The sequence below is a fragment of the Ambystoma mexicanum genome, chromosome 2p (genome assembly GCF_040938575.1).
Source record: "Ambystoma mexicanum isolate Mex_15411 chromosome 2p, UKY_AmexF1_1, whole genome shotgun sequence".
NCBI classification, from domain to species: Eukaryota; Metazoa; Chordata; class Amphibia; order Caudata; family Ambystomatidae; genus Ambystoma; species Ambystoma mexicanum.
Window position 1 is genome coordinate 867,868,820 of NC_090923.1, and position 25,811 is coordinate 867,894,630.

General features: G+C 45.4%; 1 protein-coding gene across 3 annotated transcripts in view; it reads left to right on the top strand.

The window, feature by feature from the left end:
• The window catches only part of LOC138566853 (leucine-rich repeat and fibronectin type III domain-containing protein 1-like protein), a 3,353,432-nt gene that overhangs the window by 39,194 nt on the left and 3,288,427 nt on the right, over nucleotides 1–25,811 (top strand). The gene's annotated exons all lie outside the window — the stretch shown is intronic.

Below are 25,811 nucleotides of genomic sequence, written 5' to 3' on the forward strand. Positions count from 1 at the left end.
TTGAATATAATGATGTTAATGTCCCCACAGAGATGGTGCATGATGGATGAGTATGTCCCCATGGAGATGGTTTGTGATTATAATGATGTAAAGGTCCCCACAGAGATACTCTGCCATAAAAATAAGGCTGAAGGCCCTACACAGATTGTGTTTGATAGGGGTGGTGTTAAAGTCTCAGAGATAGTGTCATAATGATGATGCTACCTTCCACACAGAGATGTGTGACAATTGTGATGTTAAAGTCAGTGATGATATGCACCAGCATAAATATATATATAATTGAAAATTGTATAACCTGGCTTATGCTATTTTCGTGGCTTCTTGGCATTATGCTCTGCAATAGAAGAAGGTGGGGGTTGGTGGCAGCAGAGTAAAAGGTGAGCTGCAGATTCTTAAGTGTGATTAGTACAGATTTGGATACATCGGTTTACTGTGAGGTTGTGAAGTGAGGTTGTGAAATGGATACATGGGTCTTGCGTAGACATATGCGCCCAGGTGTGTTGTATTATATACTACTAGCAGGTGTACCCGTGCTTCGCACAGTAAATCCTACTTAAGTCCTAGTTTGAAGTTTATTTAATAAACTAAACCAATGCTTCTTTGAAGACAAAATTGCTAGTGTTTCCTGTAGGAGCTAGTGTGAACAATTTGTCTTTGTTTCCAACTCTGGACCAAGCCACATAAAGCTGACCATTAAAACAGCATGAGTCACATAAATCGATTCCAGCTACTTTGAGTTGGAGCATTGAGATTGCACAGCAACATTATTGGTGTCCTGATCTACAGCCGAGGCAGCAGCGACCTCAACATAAGTGCTGTCCCCGTTTAGGGCTGAAGTGTGTAAGATTGAAGTGCTGTACCTGTACGTGTACGACTGAAACATGTACGCTTTGTACTGTTGAGATGGCATACATTCATCAGCTTCCATGCGAAATGAAGTTCCTGTAATTATCATGATAGATTTGCCATGATGTGACTGACAATGTCATTGGGGACACTATAGAAGAGTCATGCACCATTTCCTGTCACCCGCATTACTACAAAAGCACTGTTTTGTGTCAACCGCATGACTTCAAAAGTGAGTGCCGCTAATGTCAGCTAGAATGCTGATAGTGTGGAAAGTTTGGAACAATGAACTGCTGAAGTTTTCATGAACTGCTGAACTTTAGCAACAATGAACGTAGAACTACAGCGGAACTATGGTGCAGAGAGCTATATGATGGGGGGAAAGCATTGCACATTGCTTAAAAAAATCTGAAAAAGGTCTATTTTATATGTGTTACATTGTCTACACCATGGAACCCTTCCCACATGCCAAATTTCAGGTTGGTAGCATGTTGGGAAGTATGCTGAACATTTCAAACAGACACACATACATATCCACAAACTTCCATTTTATATATATGGGAATATGGGATACATTACTCACCGTAATCGTATTTCTGGTGCTTGTATCTGCTTAGATTCACATGCTCTGCATAGTCCAACATCTAGTGGAAGTTGCAGAGTATCACAAGATTTGTTTTCAAAACTCAAAAATGTACGTTGACAGGCTGTGTTAATAATACTATCCCTAGTGTGACCTGTACTGTACACATGGTCCTTCACGCGTCGATGTCCCTCAGATTGTTTATTTCTGACATGAGGTTGCATGAAGTGTAGCGTGAGTACAGATGTAATGAAGCAGAAACAGTGATAGCCCAGAAAACATCTGTGTGTCTTCTACTCCAGAAGGGGAGGAAGGGTGGGCACGTTCATCTAAGCAGATAAAAGCACAGAAATACAATTACAGTGATTAATGTATCCCTTCTGGAGCTTGTGGATCTGCTTAGATCACATGTTCTGCATAGATTACCGAGCAGTATCTGGAGAAAGAGGTGGGAAGTGAGAAGGTACAGCAGCAAAGAGATGTTTTCGGACACCTTATCCCACCTGTAAATCTGCTTTAGAGTGTGTGTTAATGCAATAATGCTGTGGGAACGTATGGATGGAACTCAATGTAGCAGCTTTGCAAATGGCGTCTAGAGGGATGTTTGCAATGAAAGCTAGGCTAGCTACTATACCTCTGGTAGATTGAGCCCTTGGTGTGAAAGGTAAGACTTTCCTGGATAGGGAATAGCAGAGCTGTATGCACTTGACAATCCATCTGGAGATGGCGTTCTTTGACATGTGATCACCTTCCCTTCCAGGTGCTATGGAAACAAAGAGTTGGTCTGTTTTCCTTAAAGGTTTAGTTTTGTTCACATAGTACAAGACCACCCTCCGTACATCAAGTGTACGGAGGCTTCTTTCTGCTCAGTTAGATGGATGTGTTCTGAGGACAACCTTGTCCTTGTGTATTATGAAGAAATGGTCTTGTGCGGAAAAATCCTGTAGCTCGCTGACTCATTTTATAGAGATGATGTCTACCAGGAATGCAATCTTGTAAGTCAGATGTTTTAGGCTGGCATTGCGCATAGGCTCAAAGGGTGGACCCATGAGCTTGGAGAGCATAGCACTGAGATCCCAACCCTGAGGAGGGTTGGAAATTGAGGTTACAGCCCCTTTATCCCTTCAATGAATGCCTTAATGACTGGAACTTTCCACCAGGACACCTTGTTCTGTAAAGTGGTGTAAGCTGACAGAGCTGCCAGATGCACTTTGATGGAATTAAATACTAGGCCATAATGTAGAATGTTAGCTGGGGAACAATGTTGGGTTTAGTGTTTGTGACATGCACCATATCACAAATCTCTTCCACTTATTGAAATAGCAGTGTCTGGTGTTGAGTTTTTGTGCCTCCTTTAGGATATCCATACACCTTTCTGGAAGATTCAAGTGGCCAAATTCTATGACTTCAGGAGCCAAGCTGCCAAGTTCATAGATTTAGGGTGCGGGTGGAGGGATGCTCCCTTGTATGTGTTAGCTTGTTGTATGGGCACGGGAGCTTGATTGGGTCGCACATCCCCAGTTTGAGCAGATGTGGAATCTAAGGTTGTCTGGCAAACATGGGAGCAACCACAATTAGAGTTACCTGTTCCTGGTGCATCTTGTGCACTATTTTGCTCAGGAGCGGTGTCAGGGGATGGGGGGGGGTGTTGCCCAAGCACATTTCCCTGACCAGTTTATCCACAGGGCGTTCCCCTTGGACCCTGGTTGGGGAAACCTGGATGCGAAGTCTGGGCATTGTGCGTTTAGGCTTGTGGCAAACAAGTCTAATGGGGGGTGACCCCATTGTGAGAATATTCTGTCTCGAAAGGATATCTCTGTCGAGTTGGCACTCGTGTTCTTCTGGTAGAGGGTATCTGCTTAGAATGTCTGCCAGAGAATTGAGTTCCCCTGGAACATGCTCAGATGTTAGGAAAATATTCTGCTTGAGTGCCCACTTCTGTATTCTTGAGGCTAGCTTGGACAGACTTTGTCTCTTTGCTTGTTTAGGTAGAACATGGCAGTTGTGCTGTCTGTGAGGACCTGCACTGTTTGACCTGCCAGATGTTGCTGAAAGGCTTGAAGAGCCTTGAGGACTGACAATAGTTACAGGAAGTAGATATGTTTCTGTGCTGTAGTGCATGTCCATTGGCCATGGGATGTGTGGTGGAAGAAGTGAGCCCCCCCCATCCGGCGAGTGATCCATTTGTAGTGAGGATCGCTTGTGGTGGTGGAACGCGAAAGGGTTTTCCTTCGAGTAGGTTGTCCCTGGACCACCAACAAAGAGCCTGTACCAAGGTTAGCGAAACAACCACTAGATCATCCCCTGACTGCTTGCCTGAGTCCATTGTTTTGCTAACCATTCCTGCATTGGACACATGCGCAAGTGAATGCATGAGGCCCTCATCCCGAGCAAGTACATTGCTTTGCGTACAGTTATTTGGCGACCGACTTTGTAGTGAGGTACTCGCAGCAGCATATTTTGTACTCTCTCGTTTTAGGGGAAATTCAGTTCCTCTTTTGTCTTTAGAATAGCCCATAGAAATTGTTTTATTTGTCTAGGGACTTAGCTTGATATCTTTTTGTTGATGGAAAAGCCCAGATTGAAAAGAAGGTCTATTGTCTTTTGAGTATTTTGTTGGCAAATTTGAGGAGATTCCCTGTTAATTAGTCATCCACATAAGGGTATACTGGGATGGACTTTCTGCGCAGGTGTGCTTCCACCACCACCAGTACCTTGGTGAATACTCTTGGTGCTGAGGCAATGCCGAAGGGGAGTACCTTGAACTGGTAGTGAACTCGCACTATCTTGAAGCACAGATATTTTCTGTAACCTTTGGGGTTTGACATATTTGTTCACAGGCACAGATCTAGTACTGGGCGCATGGAAAGGTCATTCTTTGGCACAGTACGTTGAATAAATACCCTTGTTTACCTGATTTGCTGGAACGATCTATATGCGTCCTTTTCCAGCAGTGCCTTTACTTCTTCCAACAGTATTTGTTTTTCTTCTGTTGTCATTTTCCTTTGTCTCGGCGGGTGGTAGGGTGGTTTTTGTAACAGCTCAATTCCCACCTGTCACGGTGGACAACACCCACTTATCTGACGTTATCCCCTCCCATGCGTGGGAGAAGTGTGAAATTCTGCCTCCTACTGGAGTGGCATGGGAGGGGACCTGAAGCGGGGCATCATTATTTGGGAGAGGTGGAGCCTCTCCCAGGTAAGGTTCTTCCCTTCTATTTCCTCATTTAAAATTGGGAGCAGAACCTTGACCTTGCGATTGGCCCCAAGACAAGGACTGTTCACCTTGAGTGTAGCCCATGGAATGTTGAGCACCCTGAACCCAAAACCTTCTAGAGTTTGAGGAACCCCGTTGAACATAGGGCTTGTTTGTCAATTGGCCAAGGGATTTGAGCGTCGTATTCGTCCTTAGCACTCTTAAGGGCGTCTTCAACGACCTTCCTTTGCACAACACTATTATACTGGCAAGAAAGTGAGGATAACTAGTTGTCTCAGCTCATTACTGTTGCAACAACATGAAGAACCAGACGTTATTATCCAAGCCTTCATGCTCTGTACACTTATCATGCCTCTCCCCAGTAACTACTGCTATTCCATAGGTCTGTGCCATGTCTATGTTAATGTGCCCCCTTCCATTTACTGCCTCCCACTTAAACATGCTCATCAATCGGCCTCGGCTTTCTTTCAACCTCTTTAATGGTTCAGACACAAGAATTAAGATTGCTCAAAAGCCTTTAAAAATGTTACATTATGACAGTTTCATAATTGGATACCTTACTTTTATTGTTTCAAAATATTAAGCTATAAGTCAACCAGGACAGCATAGTCAAATACCTGCAAGAGAATAGTCACACCTTTTCTCCAGAGTCACTCCTATTATGAGAGTAAAATATAGGATGTAAGCATAGGAGGGGTCGACCAGTTGAACACTGCCATATGCTGTTCGCTTGGGGAATTTCAATTCTATCACAGAGCTTCACTGTGAAGTAGTAGATGTGATTACACACTGAGCCACAATACGAGTTAGGCAGTAATTCTGCGATAAATTAGTGGAAAAAGAATTAGTGTTACCGCCACTTGATCAGGAAGAATTTCAGCCTGATTACAAGTGGTGGTGGTGTAATTCCCCATTCATTGGATGTAATGGGGCTTTCTTTGTGGAATTACCGTGGCAGAGATCTGCCAAATCTGCTGATTTTTTGGCGTTGAGTGGGAAGATTTTGCTCCAGGGTTTTGCTGGAGATAAAACCTCCATTGAAAGCTGAAAGTCATAATTTGGCATAGTAGTAAAATTGGGGATAACTCAGTTACTGACAATTTTATCACTTACCACCCAAATCGTAATGAGGCCCGCTGTCCTGTGATGGACTTAAAACTCCCCAACGATTTACACTGCAGAGACATCATTGTTACACTCGCTATCTCTGTGAGAACGTTCACACACCATTCCTCTGGGGACTTCAGTGTAATCACACATTATTCCTGTGGGGCGGGGACTTCAATTTGATGACATACCATTGCTGTGCGGACCTCAATTTGATGACACACCACTACTGTGGGGACTTCAAAATCATCACACACTATCCCTCCGGGTACTTCATACCATCCCACACCATGCCGGTGGCAGCTTGAGTATAAACTAGCATTAGCCTTCTGTTGAATTTAGTATCATCCCACACAAGCAAGATAAGACATTTCAATATATTCTCAATTTATTTTTCAATGTTGCGAGGATACCTTCAGTATAATCATACACCTTCTGTATCATCACAATCTATTCCTCATCAGACTTTAACATCGTGAACGCTACAAAACATTTTGAAATGTCAACAGCACACCTCCTCACATACACTGAATAAAGAAGCAGCCCAATTCACAAAGGGCATCGGAATTAACGCATCTTAAATGTGCTCATTCAGATGCTCTTTTTGTACACCTTTCTGAATTCACATGCTTTTAAATACCCTGAAACAAAGGCGTTCCCACTGTGCCATCTGAAACAGGTGCAGGTGGAGGCAATAATCATGTAGGGTAATTTCGTACCCTGTCATAATTTTTCTTTAGAAGTGTGACAATCGCGGGTTAAACCGCTGCATTCACACTAGCATTTCAGCCCCTGAAACTGGGATGAACTGCTTTTCTGTGTCTTTTCATTGTGAGAAACCAAAGGGTGTCTCACTTTCTAAACCCTGCGGGTCTCTTGCTCAGGTGGCCAGATCACAGACATCACCTTTGGGTCCAGACCCTGGGGGTGCAGGAGGATCACCTGGGTGAGGGGTCCTCAGGGAGTGGGGGTGAGACATCTGACGGGGATAAGCGGTATCCCACTTTTTCCTTTACCACTACCCAATCCTATGTCATAGGATATGCCCACCTCCCATGTGATAAACCTGATGGTGTCTCACCCTCTAGTCCCCAGAGATCTGTCACCCAGGTGACCAGGACATTGCCATGGCTATTGAATCCAGTGCCTGGGGGTGGACCATTGGGGGAGGATCACCTCGATGAGGGATGTTCAGAGAGTGGAAGTGGGACATGTTAAGTATGAACATCCGGACAACCGCAAGTTAATGGAACTGCTTATTTTAAGTTATATTTATAATGAAAGGGCCTCCAGCTGCATAACACTACAACCAGGCACACAGGAAAGCAGCAACAGATTCACTTGGAATGCCAACAAAAGTAAACAGCAGCATCATAGCCAAATGGAATGTTCTCTTACAGTATGACATACCTCCATTCCAGGCTACATTGAATAGACAGGGCTGTATTCTTTCCATGGCAATACTTGCTTTCCATTGTTATTGAACACAACATTTATCTTGCTTATATTTCTATATCTTGAACCTACATCTTAATTGACATATATATATGCCTATTAAAAGCTACACCATAACACATCTCCCTCCTTTATTTTATTCCAAAAACATCATCCACCCCTTTTCACAAAAGCAACACGATTCAAGTTCCACACTTGTCCTCCCACTACCCGAATCGCTCCACGCAGCACAGCAATTCCCTTTACAGGATCGGAATATAGTGCTTCTCCTTTCTTCTTCAACACCCCTTTCTTTATCCTCACCATGTCTCCACATTCAATTCTCAGTTTTCTTCCCTCTCCTTGCATACTCACGCGCTCTCCATTCCTTCTTTTTCTTTTTCAAATCTTTGCTCACACCATCTACCACATAATCACTTTCTCTTCTTCTTCCCAACCATGGAGGACTGACCACCGTGTTTGGTTTACGTCCTCTCATTAACTTGAAAGGGGTTATTCCCGTAAATGAATGAGGTGACATGCGCAGACCAAAAATCCTGTCCTGGATTGCAACTTTTTTATCACATCCTGTTTCAGTTGCCATCCTAATTCTTTCCATGATACATCTATTCATTCTTTCTACACACCCATTCGTCTCCGGGTGATATAACGCAGTCCTCTTGTGTTTGATTCCAGCCTCTTTGACATATTTTGCAAAACATCCACCAACAAATTGAGGACCATTGTCAGTCAGAATGCTTTCAGGGACACCTTCCCTAGCAAATATCTGTTGTAACTCCTTTACTAAGGCCTCTCCGGTGGTCTCCCTTACTATACTAAACTCACACCAGTGCGAAAATAGATCAACTAGAACAAAGATAAATTTTCCTCTTCCATACCCTAAATCAACTGGGCCCAGGATATCCACTGCCACATCTCTCCAAACTCCACCTGGTACTTCTACCTCTACCAGGGGTTGTTGTCTAGCCACTTCTCCTTTTCCAATCTTAGTACATATAGAAAGAGGACTGGCTGAGTGTCCTATGTCCCTATCAAATCCAGGCCACCAATACTTGTTACATAAAACACTTTTTGTTCTGCTAATGCCAATGTGTCCTACATGAGCTAAATCAGTAATTCTGTTTCGTAACATTCTGGGAACCACAGCACGCTCCCATCTGAATAAAATACCACCTACCACACTTAGTTCATTCCTGACCTCCCAAAATGGGACGGTATCTTCTTTCAATTCTGTTTTCTTGGGCCAATCACCCAAATCCACATATGTAATAACCAACTTTAAACACTCGTCCTTGTCCATTTCCTCCAACCATTCTTCCTTGAACACTATGCCCTCAGTATTAATGAAAACCATTTCCATTTCCACATTCTCACCATATGAATCATTTTCATTCTCTTGTTTCCTTAACCTTGACAAACTATCTGCTAGTATGTTTTCTTTACCCGGAATTACTTTAACCACAAAACTGTGACATTGCATACGGGTAATCCATCCGGCAACCCTCCTGGACACCTTATCTAGGCCTTTATTCTCTAAAATTTCTTTAAGTGGTTTATGATCAGTGCACAACATAAAACATGTTCCCCATATAAAATTTCTGAATTTCTCCATGGCCCAATAACAGGCTGAAGCCTCTTTTTCAAGGACAGAATACATAAATTCAGCTCCTCTTAATCCTCGAGATGCATGTGCTATAATCTCTTCCTTTCCCTTATCATCCACTTGAGACAACACTGCACCAATCCACATTTCGGATGCATCAACAGTGACTTTACTCTGGCGGTACGTATCAAACTGTCCTAATGGTTGTGCTAAATCTATTTCCTTCTTCAATCTGACAAATTCACTCTCACATTTGGACGACCAGACAAACTCACTTCCTTTCTTCAGCAGTTTTCTCAATTCAGTCACCTTACTAGCATAGTTGTGTACAAACTTCTGATAAAATTCAGTCATCCCTAGGAATGATCTCAATTGTGCTTTGTCCTCTGGGCTTCTGATATCTTTTATGGCACTTACCAAACTCTCTTTTGGCTTTAAACCATCTGCCGATATTTCATGGCCTAAATATTCAACTTTAGAAACACCAAATTTACATTTTCCTTCCCTTAACACTATGCCATTCTTTTCAAATATCTCCAAAACTCTATGGAGTGTGTTATTGTGTTCCTCTTCACTCTTCCCACAAATCAACACATCATCCTGAAAACAATATACACCTCTGATTTTTCCAACCAACCTGTCCATGACCTTTTGAAAAACTGCAGCAGCAGATACAAGTCCAAAAGGCATGCGTTTGAACTGGAAAACTCCCTCATGAGTGACAAATGCTGTGAGCTTTCTGCATCGTTCTTCCAATTCTACTTGATGGTAAGCGGAAGCCATGTCTAATTTTGAGAATACCTTTCCTTGCCCAATTCTCGAAAGCATCTCTGACAGATTAGGTAGAGGATGGCGATCTACCAACACACACTTATTGAGTTGACGTACGTCCACACAGAAGCGGAGCTCACCTGAGCTCTTCTTAACTACCACTAGTGGAGAAGTCCAGTCTACCCCTCCTGTTCTTTCAATAACATATAGTATCAACAATTTCGCCAGCTCCTCTTTAACTCCTTCTCTAATTGCCAAAGGTACTGGCCTCAATTTTGCAACCACAGGGATACTCCCTTTCCTTAACAAGATTTGATGCTGTATACCTTTAATCTTTCCAATGCCCTCTTTAAATACTTTGGGGTGTTTACTGATGATTGATTCATTCACTTGCAACACTTGTTCAGGACTATTGGGATCTAACTTGATCTTCAATTTCTTTTGTTCCCTCCACCACAGTAGAGTAAGACCTCTTTTGGTTACATACATGTTCCCTTCACATTCCCTGTCTTTAAATTGAAAGTGATTCTTACTATACCCCAAGAGATCAATGGGGTCCTGATTGTAGCCACCAGGCCTAATATCAGGTTTAAAAAGTCCTCGTACATCCCCTTTCACTACTCTTTCAAACACTTCCTTGGACAAGAGTGTTATTTTTGATCCTGAATCTGCCATCATCCATACTTCTTTACCATCCACTTGTAACGCTCACCTGGTTCCCCCGGAGGCGCTGGTCTTGGGCTGGGCGCTGCAAACGTCTTCAACGTTAGGCGTAGGGTTCGTTTGGCTCCCGGAGTTGGCCCCTTCCTCACCGAAAGCTTGACCTGCAGAGTGAGGTGTCTGCAAGTGGAAAATCAAGGTATTAGTGGCTGGAAGGATGGGAGAAGTTCCTAGCCCCTCTCTCCCTTTCTCCCCGTAGTACTCAGATGATTGTTGTGCTCACTTTGTGCTCACCTTAAGTAAGTGAGCTCTCCATCCTGCGTCTTGTGCAGGGGCGCTGGGTCCAGTTACTTCACTGGATGTGAGTTCCGCCTCTTGATTGCAAAGGGTAGGTGAGAGCGATGCCGCCGTTTGCTGCACGAGCGTGACTTGTAAGTATTAAAGTTCTCTTTAGATTGCTCTCTTTAAATGTCTTTTTCCTTATGTATATGTTTTTTGCCTTTAGGATGCTGTCGATGCCAAAGATGATGCTCTCCCGGATTCGTGGCAGAGAGCGTAACAAGAAGATGGTGAATTCGAAGGCACGTAAGTAGGAAGACTGCTTTAGGGCCGTAGAATGCACCTTAGTGTCCCCTTTTGTTTTTACAGGTGCCGGAATGCAGCGCGAACAAGGTTGGAGCAAGCGCTACACAGGTAAGCAGTATTGTAACTGAGCGTTACTAACCAATGTTCTTTGTCTTAGCAGGCCCGATGCCGGATGCAGAATGCAGAAAAGAAAACGACTTGGATGCTGCCGATGGATCGGGTGAGTTGAAGCGCTAACTTTGCCCTTGTCTAACCTGTGCCTTTTGTTTTGCAGGAGCTGCTGAAGATTGAAGATTGGTTCCCAGCAGGTAATTTTCGTGACTACAGGATCCGGAGCTGAAGATTCGCTGGAGCTGACACGGTGAGCGTCCTGCTGCAGATGCAGAATAACGCGAAGCATGTGGTACCAATCGGGTGTGGTTTAAATAGCCCATAGGAGTACTTAGGTGTCTTCTTCCACAGCAGCCGCGCCCAGGTAAAAGAGTTCCTGCTTCAGTGATCCAGGGAGTGGTGCCTGCCCCACCCAGAAAGAAAAGTAGTTCCTGTTAGAAGAGAGTAAAGCGTCATCTGGCTGGTAAGTAAGCAGCATGGTCTGCTTCAGGTAGGTTCACCCAAGCACGTTTACACTTGATATGAGCCCGGCGCTTCCTGTGCCGGGACGGGTCCTTACTATGAGCCTGACACCACCGGTGCCAGGACAAGGTCCAAAAGGTCCCTATTGGGACTTGCTGGTGCCGATAAGGCATGTTATGAGCCTGTTTCCAAGGATGTTGGGTAGGTCCTGACTCCTTGAAAGCAGTGGTCATGACACCACTTTAACATTTGCATAAGGGCGCTCACATTCATCATCTTCATTATCCACATCATCAACTGCATTAATGGTATCAGCGATGGTGTTAACAATAACATTTTCCACTGGAAGTTCATTCTCATCATCAGAAGACTTCTGTCCCTCATCCTCAGTAACATAGAGGACTTTTTCTTGAGTGTGTTGATCCAAAATGGAATGTTCTCTTACAGTATGACATACCTCCATTCCAGGCTACATTGAATAGATAGGGCTGTATTCTTTCCATGGTAATACTTGCTTTCCATTGTTATTGAACATAACATTTAACTTGCATATATTTCTATATCTTGAACCTACATCTTAATTGACATATATATATATATATATATATATATATATATATATATATGCCTCATAAAAGCTACACCATAACAGGGTGAGACATGGTATGCCTTCCTTATACCTTTTCCCCATCCTACTACGTAGGATACTTAGAAGCTCTACCCCCCTTTACAACACAAACACTTTCTTACACTGTGACAAACAACAGACTAAAACCAGACCCGTTTAACTGACATGTCCCAACACAATGGTCAGGCAAAGTCAGGCCATTGCCACTAATCACACACACCTGACTGCCCCTTCCCTTCCCCACAGGGATAAAAGACAGAGCACAAGAACATACTTTGGAGCAAGGCAGAACGCACAAGGACGCAGCTATTCCCGACTGGCAGTTCAAACGGAGAAGAAAGGCGGCGAGACCTGAAAGGAGGACGAGGAAGGACTTGCCCATGTCCTTTTCAACTTAGCCATGCAAAACCTCTGAAAGGACAATCATAAGACTGGGAAGTCCAGCTGAAGTGTGGTGACAGGTGTCAATGGCACACAAGACCCTCCCGCGTTGATAGCGAAAGCGGGGAGCAGCGCAGGCTACCGTGGTGCTGTCCTTGACTCCCGAAATCAGAAACTGAAGCAAATTCAGAGAAGCCGGTGAGTCAAACAAAAGTAATAATAAACCAAACTGTGCGGGGCCCAAGCAGCAACACTGTGTGAACAAAGAACTTGTGTTTATGAACTTTAGAGAAAACCCAGTAAAGGTCCAGATACAGAGTGGTCCGGCGCTATGTGGGCGCCCATTCGAAGGACTCTGGCTGGGACCTTTTTGTGTTGAAACTACAAATACCAAGAGGCATTGGGAAAGGCTGGCGTGAGGTGTCAAGCTGGTCATACAAGGGTTAAGCAAAACCCCTTGTACACTCGAAAGTCATTGACACGTGGAGAAGGCAAGTGAATTGTGTTAATAGAATTGTGTTCGAATGGGTATGTGAACCCGACGGAGGAGGGATTCCAGGAGAAAACTGAGGGAAGTAAATCCTGCATTGTGATAAAGCAAAGTGAACTGTGATATTGGCCTGAAGGATGCCTGCGAATTGGGGTAAACAGTGCTACCCCGTGAACATTGTGTTGACAAGAGTGAACTTGTCCACAGTGAATGACTGTTTAAAAATACATTGAGATTCTTGAATGTTATGTTTGAATGAAAGGCCGTAGTGAACTCGAAGGAGAGAGGCTAACACAAAGAGGGATCGAAGCATGGTTGAGGGAGATCCAAAGGCGAAGAGTAATCACCCAACGTGAAGATTTACTAAAATAGCTTTTGTTTTTGTTGTTTATGGCTCATCGGGTCCTCTGAGGCAAGAGACTGTGTGAAAGAGACTTGCCCACAGAAGGCTCTAATAATTTGGAAACAAACGTTAAGCTCATGCTGGAGAAGCCCAGCAGTGTGCTGTGCTGAAGAGTCCCGCCTTGTCCAGTGCTAAAAAAGTGGGGAAGGGAGACTCCGGCTATACCATCCTGACTTATCATTTTGAGAACAATTTCTTTTCTTGTGAACACTGTCCCACACTCTTTTGTAGCAGAGCGGTAAGGATTGGAAATAGTTTTTATTTTTTAGCATAGGCCCTTTTTCTTTGATTAAGACACCACTAGGACAGTATTATTATTATTTGATGGTCGTAGCTTGCTCCCATCTTAGATTTAGGTTTAGATTAGGTGTTTATCTCACCCATTTGTACAGTTTAATAAACACCCTTGAACTGTGATCACTTGTGTCTGTCTTATCTTGATACCATGCCTTCCCCCTACACCCAACCCACCCCCCCCCATTTCCTACATGAACACTGAGCCGAGGTAGAGGAGAGCTAAGAGCAAATATGCCTATACATTGCATTGGACATGTCGCACTAATACTGTCAGGCCATGTCAGCCACTTGACCGTGATTGCCTGCACCTGAGGCCTATTAACACTCCCCACACGGTTAAAAAATAGATCTGTAATGGCAAGAATCCCACATTTGCAAATTAGGAAATGCCTCATCATTTGATGAGTACCTTTCTGAGTGGAAGATGGTTAAACAAAAAGCTATATGTTGTGGCTGAACTTTTGAGCAAAGGAGCATAAAGATAACAAAGCTAGCAATAGCTGGCAAATGACGTGAAAACGTATGCATTAGATACCAATACCTGGCCAATGCTGTAAGCTTATCGATTCTCTTTACGTTATAGCACATCCTCAAATATACTGTGAGTTCTGAGTTAGTCATGGAAATACCATGCATATGTGATGGCTCATCATAAAGCATTGGAATGGAAACAAACCCTTTTTTTTAAAACTCTATTATATTGATCATCAGTAGTCAACTGCCATGTGAGAGTTGTTTCTAGTCCATTACCGAGTATGAAACAGTTGTCTTCTTTCACACACAGTTCTTCTGTGAATGTTGTGGGTTGATTTCTTCAGTTCACACACTTTGGCTTGTGGCTCGGTTCACACATTCAACTTTACATTGTTTTGTGGACACATTGTTACATGTACTATGGTTCTCAGAATTCAGTGTCATGCCTCTCTTTCTCTCACAATGTCTACCTCTACAGTCCGCTGTTTCGCACAGTCTCTTCTCTAGGTGGACGCAAACACCTGCACAGGCCTTATTGGTACTGATGCCGGTGTGTATGAATGATTACAAGAAAACATTGCTCAACATTTCTGGGAACCATATCTACAGACCATTAATATTGCCACTAATAGAGAAAAGAATCAGTCTCTAAGTCAATCTGCCAAGCTCATTTTACCACAGTTGGCCACTGAGCACAAACATATTCTGTGCATTCTGTTGGATTGTTCAAAGAGACGTTTTCTGCATGATAGAATAGCTGTTGTACTGACAATAAATGTATTGGTTATTAAGAGATCGTGTTGCACTTTGCATGCCCACTTTTAAAGCATTCTCAGTAAATTAGCACTCTCTAGAAAATGGGTGGCAAATCAGGTAGCACAGTTGAAACCACTGATCCATGCCCTTGTTCCACACTTCCGTCCTGTGCTGCGTCTCGGGTACTTTGCCTTCCTGCCATCCCTGACTCTGCTCTGCCTCTCAGATCACCTCTCCGGTCCTGCCCACTGCACCTGTGGGCTGTGCAGCCCACTGCTTCCCCACCAACTAGCTAGTTGTCTGATTGGCTCACAACTCGCCCCCACCTGAAGTACACTGCCAATGAAAAATAGAAATGGAAGATTGGCTTTTTACTTTAAAGTACTGTAGTTGGTCTTTACCCACACATCAAGAGTGCTTCACTTTTTATTTTTAATCACTGTTAGCACCTGAGGGCTTATCCCTGGAATGCTAATAGTAATAATACACACCTTGGCAAGCTGCATCAGCAATTATTGGCACCGACTTCTCTCAGGCCTATAACTTGGACCCCAAGTTGTTACTGGTCAATCCATCCTGTCCCCGTGGGTAGCATTACTTAAATGTACATTTACTTTTGTTCAGAAGATGGAACTAGGTATTTAGTGCACAGAACCTTTGATTTTGCGAGAACTGGGGTGGGTCTTTTCCAGAAACTGGTACAGAGGCAAGATGTAAGACGTGCAGCAGAACAAGAACCAGATCCTGATGGATGCCATACCACCTGCAGTCCATCGTGGATGAAGAAAACTGGCTATGGGTAAGCACTACTGCCTATGAGTGCTAATGTTAATTGGGAGCGCCTGCTCCATTCCAAGATGGCAACCTGATTTAACTCAGCCTTGCCTGTGTTGCCTTGAACACCCGACCTCCCTCTGCATGCCCTGGGTTGGCTCCCGTCGATACAAAATGCCCCTATTACTGGGCGCCGGCAGGCGACGCCAGCCCCCATGCAAGGGCCACTTTTAAGGCCATCAATCTCTGTCTGGCTCTGTCTGGCTCTGTCCGGCATTGGATGGTGTCCAATTAATATTATAACATACTCATGAAACGTTACCCCTATAACTACCCAATCATCATCAACAGTCCTCTACATAAAACAGAAGCCCCATCATTCTCCACCAGTAACTGCACTCGCCAAGTAAGTCTCTGCTCACCCTGCTAAATATTGTCTTTACTAAATGGCACCAGGATTCCAAAGACTCCCACCCTCTGCCTGACGAGGTGTGGCTCTTTCTTTCAGACCGCTTATAGCCGCTCTACACTCAGACCTACTTCAACTGCTGTATTTCGCATCTCGCAGACACCCCGATCTGCATATGGTCCTAACAAGCTTCTTGTTGTCATTCACAATGATTTTGTGCTGCTCATCTTCCCTGTTTCATCGGGTGCTAATCCCACTCCAGTAGTCAGTGCATATCCAATTATGCCTCCTCAACCATTGCGGTCATCCATATCTGCCCCGCAATTGACTTAGTGACCTTTGCTTCTAGCCCTTTGTCCCGCTCTCGGAGCGTTGCTCATTACTTGCTATTATTGACCTACTCGGTCTTGTCCCTGCTTATTTGACGAAGCCCACCGCACCATGAGGAACGACTTTTGCAATGCGATGAACCCACCTGACTTTCCTTGCTTACTTGATGAAGCCCTCCGCAACATGAGTCACGGCTTCCTGCAATGTAACGGACCTTGTCTGATTTGTCCCTGTCTAGTTGATGAAGCCCCTTGTACCATGAGGCGCAGCTTTTGCAATGTGATGAACCCACTTGACTTTCCCTGTTGTATTTGTTGAAGCCCCCTGTAACATGAGGCGCAGTGTCTTGCAATATAATGAACCCACCTGACTTTTCCCTGTTTACTTGATAAAGTCCCCGCAACATGTGGCGCAGCTTCTGGCAATGTGATGGACCTTACCTAATTTGTCCCTCTCTAGTTGATGAAGCCCCCCGTACCATGAGGAGCAACTTTTACAATGCTTCAACCTAATACCTGCCACTTAACTTGGTTGTCCACTGCAATATCAGGATGTATCCCATGTAACTAACTTCTCAATCTCTTGTCAACCTGCCAGTAACCATGTTGTACCTAACTGACTACCCAAATAACACAGTCAGGTACTGTCTGTAACCCAGTACCTGTGCAAACAACCATTGTAACCAATCCACTTAAGCAAAAGCGCCCTAGATGTCTCTGGGTTATGTGCGCTATATAAATGACAAAATAAATAAATAAGCATTACCAGCCTAAGTCAAGAGTCATAGTGAAAGCATACATACTATATTAGCATTTGCAGGAACAACAGCAGCAGTGCCCTAAATCAGTTCAGAGAAACAACAGCACTGCACATATACAGGAATGATGAGAGGAGCAGAGGGTCAAGCTAGCAAGGATGGCGTAGTACTACAAAAAAGTAAACAGAGGCGAGATGCTGTCTTGCAAATGGTCACGTAAAAAGGTAATGGTAACTACATAAGGATTTTGTCCATCATGCTCAGGCATTGTAAGGAACACAGTACTTAAAAACGGGACAGTCCTGCTAAATATGGGACGGCCCACCACCCTAGGCAGAGTCCCAGACACAGATGGATGAGAAACGTTACGTGCCACTCTGGCTGTTTCATCTTCTGTGAGATGGCTCTTAAGAGTCAGAGAATGCCCAGCATGGTGCGCAGCTTACACTGTGCCAAGTAAACCAAAAAGGATGATTGAACATACCTCTCTCAACTCGCCCTCATTTGGAATATTCCCCTATTGGGCTCATTTTCACCCTCATCGCAAGCCCCTAGTCATAGAGTTCAGTGTCTACGAACTCCCAGCAAACATTCCCCATCCTTCAAAAAACAGTTTACCCCTTTGATTTCAATGGGTTCACTCTCCAAAAACAACTGCGATCACCCGTCAACAACATCAGGACAAGAGGCCTCATGATCAGCTGCTTCTCAAACGGAAAGCAATATCATGCTTAATAATAAGAAAAACTGCAGGTGCGTTTGTCCTTTTTTTCGCAACATTTTTAGATGTACTGCTTGATTACCCTGTAAATGTTGCTATAATACAACTATTTGTTTAAGATGTCATAAACAGCAATCCTTTTTGGACAGGCACCCTGCTCTAAATTAAACAGTTTTTTTGATTTAGCATATGGGAGAGGGGACATAAATTCACCACTGTGTACGACTTTTAAATAATGTACTGTTTGTTTGGGGATTCATACAGTAAACACCAATTGTTTGTTTCTAGATTCACATTTACCCACTTACTGTGCTTGACTGCTTAATAGTGAGGAGTTGTGGGCTGGGTGATGTGGCTGAGATTCATGCAAAGCAGTCACTTGTGCAAAGCCTTTGTTATGTAGAACTTGACGGCTAAGATTAACACCTCTCTGCCTGGTATCCATGGCGATGGGAGTTCCTCTGCAAAGAAGAAGGTGTGACTGGCACACAGGTCAAGGACAGGAAGGGGGAAGGGGCACACTGAGTGTAATTCTCAGCTCTCAGGTTAGGCACTTTGCTACTTCAGAAAATATATGTTAAAGTCTGTTAATTTACAAGGCCACGTTTTTGGGGCAATGGTCTATTTTTTAAACCTACACCTAAGCCCGAGTACATTTCTGAATGATTTTTAAGCAGGGACCCTAAAAAGCACATGCTTCAGGGAAACGGCTTTAGGATACTAGGTTGAAGCAGTGTACATAGAAGGGCCCTTAAAAGCCATTTGATTCTTGCTTGTCAGAACAAAAATGCAAAAACAAAATACTCAAAGCATTTTTCTATGCATTGTGTCATTAGGAAGGATAATGTTTCAGCGAAAAGTAGCGATACATTGGTAGTGCAATGTTCATGTGTACTCTTAGCGCTGGAATGTAGTGCTGCTGTAAGTATGGAATAGCAGCAGTCGCATAGTGATCTGTACGGCTGAACATAAGAAAAAAACAGGATGCACATCACCAGGACTGACATGGTTTATGGAGTTCAAGCAATGGAATAAACAAGGGTGCTGTGGTCCAGACAAGGCTGTGTTTACAACATGGAACAAGGTTATGCTCAATCAGTCAAGTGCTCGTTTTAGGCAATAGTGTACAACCTGAAATCACAGATACGATTCCTGCATGGGTGACACAGACTTTTATCCATTTGCTGTGAATACATGAATTATCTTTAGATCGGGTTACAATAACAGCTCATATTACGTAGTATAGAAATACAACACATCAGAATGAAATGCTATATCAAAATCTGATATTATTAATAGCACAGTACAGAAGTAACGGTGAAGGATGCACATGAGAAATGTTCTTAGGCAGAGCTGCGGGCACCAAGGAATAAAGTAAACGGTTTGGACAGACTTTAGAACTGCGGTACACTAGCTGAACTGTCTGTGAATCCCACAACTCAGTGTTTAGAATCAAACAAATGTATGCTGGACTTTTGAGGGGTGGGATTAGGGAGGTATGCGGTGAGGCAGGAGACTAGTACCAGGGATGTCATGGTGACAGGTAGATGTTAGTCAACCTTGGTGAAATGCATTTCAGGCAGTCATCATATCACAACCACATTAGTTCTGTTTTAAGTTTTTTTTAGCTTTCATGGGACAACACTTTTCAGAAGGCCTGATATTTTCTTTTTGTCATAGTACCTGCATTTCTAATAGGGGTTTATAATAAAGTGTTGTATTGTTGATAGCACTTCTCCATAGCCATGCCATACTTTAAAGGAACAGCACAAGGACTTATCATCAGATCCTCTGTACTTTTAGGCGGCTCTACCAGCATTTTTCAGAAGGGCTGAATTACATTTGAATGGCCAGTACTAGGTATGATGCTGGAAATGCATCAGAGGGACAGGGCCTCTGAATCCTTGTCCTTTACTGCTTTTTATCGTGTGTTCTGTCATGTTTTCTGCCCAGGAGTCCATGTGGGACTCCTGGCAGTGCAGCTCTCTCTTTTGGTTTGGTGAACAGACCCCTGGGATACCCTTATGGCACCCATGGGTAGGGGTACAACCCTGTACCCCTAGTGTATGTTTTTGGGCACCTGTGGGTGGCCCACAGAGCAGGGTATGGGCTGGTGGCAGCTCCATGCTGAATTTGACAGGTGTTCTGGGTGTCCTCCATTTTGGGATACCCAGGCCCTGCCATTGGGATCAGTTGATTCCTGATAGGAAACAAGATGGCCCCTGTGGCCTCTTGCTCTCTATTGCCTGTTACCTTGTTTTCCCAAAGTCCTGGGAAGCCCTGTCCCTTCCCCCTGACTGGCTGTTGGGTGGAAGTTCCATATATGGTGTTGTTGTGAAGGCCCAGCTAGACTGACTGGAGCCTTCCCAGTGACTGTATGTTGTGGGTACCTCCTGTGGGTGGGACCTGGGTGAATGGAGTGTGTGACCAATATACACTCCTTGTTGTGGTTGTCTGGTTTCTGGCATGAGAGACAAAGACTGAGACAGCCCTGCCCGAAACTGGCCTGAATGCAGTGTGTAGTGTTGAATGGCTGGGTACTTGTCCCAATCCACATTCCTTGTTGTGAGTGTCTGAAAGGGAGGAGTGTGGCCTGAATGCACTGTGTGCCTGATTGGCTGACTGACTGCATGAATGCCCTTCTGTTTGATTGGCTGCTGAGTGTGTGCCAGCAGTGTGGATGAGAGACGGAATAGTATATCTGGGGACCTCTCACCACTGGTAGGAGGTTCAGGGAACGTTCAGAAGCATTCAGAAGCGTTCTGGAGCTGAGTCTCCACTCTAAGAGTAACTGGAACTGCTGATCCTCGACGTCCAGCTGGAAGAAGAAGACTTGCTGTGGCATTTGCTTCGACCGATCCGAAGGCTGCCGAAATGGTCGAAGACTGACCCGAGAGAGGATCTGGTAAGGCGCCCTCTTCCCGTGCTCCGAGGGACCATCGAGCACCGCTCCATCTTCGCCGAAGCGCCCTGGAAGACAGACCCTCGAAAGGCTGCCGACCCAAGACGGGACCGCCGAGGAGATCGAAGTGAAGCACCCGGACATCGCCGCCGTCGAAGTCCATTGCCGTCGACCAGGGTTCGCAGGTTTGTGTAACCGCTGGAGGCCCGTCGAAGTTCTGTTGCCCAGCCGTGGGAACCACTTGACGCCGTGCCGCCGACGACCGGAGCCGTCCGCTCCTTTGCCTAAGAACATTCGAATCGAAGGACTCCCTCGTCCGCACCGTCGACCGCTTTATCCTGCCGGAGAAAGTCGAGGACGACCAACGTGCCGAGGAGAAACCTGCCGGTGGGTTTCCCGCCACCCGAAGACCACAAAGACTCGAACGACTCGACACCCTTGCTGGGCCTCCGTCTCCACAATCTTTGCGGTCCAGAACTATTGTCACCGAGGTGCCCCGCACGCCTCTGCCTTGCAGGACGCCGACGCTCCGACGCTGACAAGCACCGCTCGGACGAAGCTGCCGCCTCATCGACGCCGGTCTACCCTGTTTGTCGACGGACGTTCGACGCCCCGTGTCTCCCGCTTGAAAGGGAAGGCATTCAAGAAGGGCTGTCGATTCCCCGTCGCCGAACACCGAGTTCCTCGACGCTTCTCGGCGCCTCTCGACGATCCGTGACTCCCGCTTGAAAGGGGGTCGCTCAAGAAGGATCTGTCGACGCCTCTTCGAAGAACTCGACTCCACCAGGTACATTGGGGGAGTAAAAGCATTATAGGAGGGAATAAGACTTGCAGAACAATATATGGACTGGGCTTGTGCTATATCTTTATTTTACAGGTTGCCCAGGTGGGGGGATCTCCACACAGAACTGTGTCTAGTGGTAGGGGCCAGTATTCGGCCTATTGCTCAACCATCTTATTTTCTCTCCTCTCTCTATTGCTGGTTTCACTCTATTGATCTGTGTGACATTGTTACAGTATTGTTGATGCACTTTAATGAGATCTAATACAAAGGGTGGTACCACTTTAGAATTGTATATATTTGCCATTGTTGATTTTCCTAAGTACAAAGTGAGTTATTATGATAAGTGTACATAACCTTGAATATTGATTATATAAAGACTGTGTTCTAAACAATACAGTGTGTGGACATTCCTTTGTGGGGGCTTGGGGACTACACTGTACTTAAGAACCAGCCTGCATCACCTCCTGAGAAGCTAGGCCTTGATTGCTCGTCCATTGCTACCGTACTAGAGAATCTTGGCTGGGGTCCTCTGTGCCTCTCTTCTACCATATAGAGAGCAGAAGTACAGACACCCCCCACCGGTCTTCTTCACACTAGGAAACTGTGGTAAAAGGGTTGGTGAGTGCGTCAGTGACAGAGCTGTGTGAATGCCAGCAGTGGAGTAAAGGTTGCAACACAAAAAAAGAGATCCTATTTATTTATTTATTTATTGTGCATTTATTAGGTGCTTATTCAACAAGCAAATTGTGTTTTGAAGCGCTCCGATGGCATGGGAGGGAACATGGGATTGAAACAATATATACAATGGAGGAAAAAGACGAACCTTCTGGGCCTTGTGAGTATTCAGAGCATGCAAGTACAGAGAGAGAAGAGGGGGGGGAGCGCGTTGGTAGGTGCGGGGTGGTAGGTGTTGGAATGTCGTGCTCGTGGTTGAGCAGCAGATGTAAGTGCCAGGTACAGTAAGTGCTAGGAAGCATTCAGCTGCTGGAAGTGGGTAAGTGCCGGCCTATATTGGTGTAGGCCAGTGAATACTGAGGCAAGTGCTGTGTGTAGTCAGAAGATGAGGCGATTGGGTGTGGGAGGCAAGGGCCCCGAGGACTCATAAGGGCCCTGGACACCAATTGTAGCAACTGTGAAGTTAGAGAGAAGAGAGGAAGGGGAAGAGGAAGAGAAAAGGAAAGTCTTGAGGAGCATCCGGAATTTGAGGAGGTCCGGCTCAAGACAAAGAGGAAGGCTGTTCCACAGGCGGGAGTGTGCTGAAGCAAGAGATCGGCCTCCGGCCCACTGTTTAGCGAACTGCTTCACACACAGAGAGTTGGTACCAGGGGAGCGTAGCAGTCTAGATGGAGAATATTTCGTAATAGCAAGATGCAGATACCGTGGTCCCGGGCCCCAGACATCCTTGTGGATGATGCAGATGGATTTGAATTTAGTTTGTGCAGCAACCGGGAGCCAATCAAAGATTTTCAGGGCAGAAGAGATGCAATCCCTGGGCTTGAGGCCAAGGATAAGTCTTGCTGCCCTATTCTGGTTTAGCTGCAGGGGTCGTAGAGAGGAAGAAAATAGATTCAAGAGTAGGCTGTTGCAGTAGTCAAGCCTAGAGGGAACCAGAGCTCTTGTAAAATTGAGCTTCTGAGGGAAAGTGAGAAAAGGGAGAATTCCTTTGAGGTGGAAGAGTTGAAAGTTCGACTGGTTGTCAATGGATTTGAGGCAGGAAGGAGAGAGGGGTGATGAAGATGACGCCAAGGTTTTTGGCTTCGGATGAAGGAGGGGGGGGGGAGAGCCCATACAGGATGCCCAGAGTGAGAGGAAGAAAGAGCGAGCAGGGGTCCTAAGAGGAAGGATCTCAGTCTTGCTGGCATTGAGGCAGAGATGCTTGGAAGAGCATCAGGACTGGATGGCAGATGGCAGTCTGAGATGATGGAAGGAGCAAGAGTGTCAGCATGAAGTTTGAAAAAGAGTTGAGTGAACAAATTGGCAGAGTGAAAAAAGCATCAGTGGCTATTTCATCAATCAATCAATATTATTGTGAAACAAATTCAAACATTCTTATTAAATATGTATGGTTACTAAAAAGTGGAGAAAAGGTTGCACTTGAGGTGCACATCAGAATGGAAGTATTGCAAATATATGTGTATGTGCTCACAATATCTCTGAATATTTGCATCAGATGCCCAGGTACTTGTGCCTTTTGCTAGGTATTGATATTGTTTGTCCTATTACTCATGCCAGGTGTTGTAGTATATATATTTATTTTAATTTTTATATCGCGCCGCAGGCCTCAGAGCACACACAAAACAGGGGCAAGACACACAACATGCAAAGTCAAGCCAGGAGAGAGATGGGCAGACAGAGACTTATATAAAATTACTCCCGTCATTTGACAGATGTTTTCATGATATAACCAGGTAGCGACATCTGTTTTCTGGTTTTTGCTATAAAATCATATTGAATAATCGATTCCTATGATGTCCGAGAGAGGTATAGAGGAGGAGGAGGCCACTACAGAGCCGCAAATGGGGCCTGGTGGGGTTGGTACCACTGGTGCAAGTGGTGCAGTCCAGGGGCAGGAGGCAGCACAGGTTGCCGCGGAGGTGCCTGTGCAGGTCTCTATCCCTGACACTGTGTCTGCATCACCATGCACCAGCAGGGATGCCCCATCCCAGGCCCGTCCGCAGGTAGGGGGGAAGTCCACATCCTCTACCTGTGGACGAGGGGACCCCTGACTGAATGGAGACCGTCCTGATTGGTGTCGCATTGCGCACACGTGTCATTCGTGATGACGTGCGTGCTTCCTGTGGGGACCACACACATCATCACGAAGAGGTGTGTCCCAACGTGACCCAGTTGGGAGGGGCCATGGTCGGGGGTTTCCTCCATGTGTCGGCCAGTCTTGCGGCCCTCTCCTCCTCTGTGCACACTATATGCCAGTCATTCTCCCTGCCGTCTTCCTGCCCAGATACCACCAGGGCCCCCTGTGCATCTGCCCCAACCAACGCAGCCAGCCAGGTGGAGATCCCATCCCTGCCGCAGTCAGTAGTCTGAGGACCAGCAGTGGTGGCCACCCCACCAACTTGACCCCAGCGGATGGAGAATGTGCCGGCATCATCGGGCAGCGCATGTGCACGACGGCACCGGGGGATTCCATCAGCCCGGATGCCGTTGTGGTGGCGGAGGCAGTTGCGTCAGAGGCAGCAGCAGGCTCATCGTGGGAGGCATCATGGCTCTGGGCCATCAACACCCCGGGGGCAGGCATCGGCCGAGGGGCAGGAGGACCCCTGACTGGGAGTGTCTTCCGTGTGGCAGCGGCTGGCACGGCAAATAGATGCGGAGTGACAGCGGGCAGAGAGGGCACGGCTCAGGATGGTCAGGGCGGAGAACTCCATGCACCGGGCTTTGAGGCGGGCGGAGGGCCTCGTGGAAACTCGCAGGGAGTTGAGGGATTCCATGGCTGCATCCCTGCGAGACCTCGAGTCCAGGGAACAGGCCCACCTCCGGAACATCGACATGGAGTTCAATGATGCTCTGGCCCGGAACATCAAACAGTGAGCCGTGGGACTAGCCCGCCGCCTTTGTAAATAGTTATGTAGTTGTAGTTGTTTATTTTTTTTTCCTTTGGGGCGCATGGACTATGCCCCGCCTTTTTGTTAATAGTTATTCATTAGGTAGGTTTTTTGTTAGGTTTCCTTTGGATTGTTAGGCACATGGACCCTTGATTTTTACATTGTATATAGTTATGGACCTGATTTTACATATTTTTGTTTACCATGGAGGAATGGTTTTGTCTTTATATTGACTTTGGATTTAGTGTTATGGACGGACACTTTGGAGGCATTTTTGTTTGCATTTTATTCATTTCACCATTAATAATTTTTCCTTGATTTCGGACATCCTTTTATTTATCATTTTATTCTTGTGTAATTTTGTTTCATTCATTTATTTTTGTATATAATACATTTAAATGGTTTACTTCATTTGTGTGGTCTTCTCTCATTGGTTTCGTGCATGTCACAATGTGGGTTTTCTCAGTCATGTGTCGCCATTGTGTGGGTCTGATGGACTTGTACTCATGCGCATACTGGTTATTTGGGATCTATCGTGACATGGGAATTTAAATTTGGAGTGGATGGAATGCTTGGTTGGGTGTTTGGACTGGGGTGGCATGGGGTGGGATTTAGGTGGCCATAAGGGCCATGGATCTGGATAGTGATGACATGTTGGGTGGGGGACATAAGTCCGGGCCAGCTGGCAGGTGCCCGTCACTGGGGGTGGGTGGGGGACATGAGTCAGGGCCTGCTGGCAGGTG